General features: G+C 49.8%; 1 non-coding gene across 1 annotated transcript; it reads right to left on the bottom strand.

The window, feature by feature from the left end:
• Nucleotides 1-367: 367 nt before the first annotated feature.
• Trnap-ugg (transfer RNA proline (anticodon UGG)) lies at nucleotides 368-439 on the bottom strand. The gene has a single exon. It is a non-coding gene; the product is annotated as a tRNA-Pro (tRNA).
• Nucleotides 440-2,093: the final 1,654 nt, after the last annotated feature.

Here is a 2,093-nt window from a genome sequence, read left to right as displayed (position 1 = left end):
CGGCGCGGCAAGCGCAGCAGTCGACGGTTGGTGCATCGTCCTGATAGGATCAGGTAGCAGACCGTGCTGCGGCTGGAGACCTTGAAGACGACGGCTGGTACGGACGTGTACCGGGGTGAGCTCTGTCGGACTACACACTGGCGACGAGTCAGGAGTACGCTGAGTCTCGGGCGATCGTATCATTTACCCAGCAACTCCACCAGAAAATGTCACGAAGATAGCAATCGATACCTTGGCAAAACATTCTTTTTTTCAATCTAGGCTGACACTCGGAGAGCGCGCGTTTCAGTACACACTTCGTCGTTCTCGTTGCAGCGGCCGGCGGCCGCAGGTGCCAGCCTACCTCGCGTCAATATCTGAGAAAAAAGGGCTCGTCCGGGATTTGAACCCGGGACCTCTCGCACCCAAAGCGAGTACCATACCCCTAGACCAACGAGCGGACGGTACTGCGCAACAGAGGCGAAGGTACACCTTCGTAAAGACAACAGAAAAAAAAAGAAAAAAAAATGCCAAGTGGTCGTCATTGTCACACCCGACCTGACAACGACAAGCAGGAAAAAAATTCGCTGGCCCTTCCACTCCTTGAAGATGGTTAACCAGCAAAGCTGGAACGTGCGGCCCGTGTTTATTACTGGGTTAATTACAGAAGACATCGCAGCTGAAGGCGACGAAGGGACTACTTAGGTTTTTAAAAGAAACGGGCTTGGACAAGCGGCTGTGACAGTGATGTCACGTACCACGCAAGAGTGACGGACTGTGACTGACGATGTGTGTGCTGTGATATGTGCTCTCTCTCCTCCCCATCTTTCATTCCCCCTCATCCCGTTCCCATGCGTAGGGTAGCAAACCGGTTGTGCTGAACTGGTTAACCTCCCTGCCTTTCCTTCTCCTCTCCTCTCCTTCCTTCCTTCCTTCCTTCCTTCCTTCCTTCCTTCCTTCCTTCCTTTCGAGGGTTCAATATGAGGTTTCTCAATTATGAGGTTACACACACGTTCGGCTGCGACAGAGAGAACGACGTCGCTGACTGTATGCCCGCAGTCCGCCGTTGTCGCTTGCGTTCGATGTCTCGAGTTTGCTCGGCGGCGTGGTTAGCAGCATTCGCCCACCATTTCCGCTTGCATTCTGCGAAATTAAATTGCTTCAAAATTAAATCTGTCCGTTACGTAAGGTAATGAATGGCTCATACCCCCTTAAGCAATGGCTCATACCCCCGTAAACTGCTGCAGCGCCGGGCATTCCTCTTCCCTACAAGTAGTTCTTTTCTCGCCATGCGTATATATAAAATTGATAAGGAATTTTATTTCGTTGAATGACTCTGACTGTGTCTCGCTTTAATTAAAAACGTTTTTTTCTTTCCTAATGTTTGTTCCTTCCAAACACAGTCGCGCTTCAATCTCTGCTCCCATAACCACCCTTGATGATGACGGTGACAATTCGTTCTGAACCGCTTTTCACCCGTAGCTTCGCGACCTACTGTATTTAGATCGACCTCTGAGGGCATGGCGAAAGCCTCAGAAGAAAAGCGTAGTGCCGTGCAAGACGTGTTCTGCGACGATCGCTACGAGATGGTGCCAAAGTACCATGCGCCGTCTGTTCACTTCATCTTTCTTCGATTGCTGCTTTTCACCGGCTAACAAATGTTAAACGTCATCCCTCGGCGCACGACGCGCCTGCATGTATGAGAAGTTTCTCGAATGTTATCGATAGTTCTATCCGTTGGCTGTTGTCACCAACGCGTTTTGTAATCTGATTATATGCGCGATGCGAATTGTGTTGTACTTTCTGGAAGCCACGTGGGCATCAGCGATTGCATATAGGAACCTTCTACGAGTCACGTATAAAAGCCGACGCGCTTGACCCGCACATCAGGTTTTTGACGATCGCCGACTCTGCTAGCCGCTATTGTTGTGCTTGAGTGTTACCTGCTGGTGCTAGGCACAAGCTCGCCCAAATAAAGCGTTAACATTGTAACCCACAGTTTCAACACTGTGTCGTTATTCACTGTCACTACCACGTGACAATATAATCATAATAAAAATTGTGTCAGCCAGTTCTTTCTGAACAATGAGCGACGCAACCGGTGGAAGTGCTTC

The sequence above is a fragment of the Dermacentor silvarum genome, chromosome 1 (assembly GCF_013339745.2).
Source record: "Dermacentor silvarum isolate Dsil-2018 chromosome 1, BIME_Dsil_1.4, whole genome shotgun sequence".
NCBI lineage: Eukaryota > Metazoa > Arthropoda > Arachnida > Ixodida > Ixodidae > Dermacentor > Dermacentor silvarum.
The sequence above is the reverse complement of the archived record's forward strand: the minus strand, read 5'-3'. Positions and strand labels throughout refer to the sequence as shown.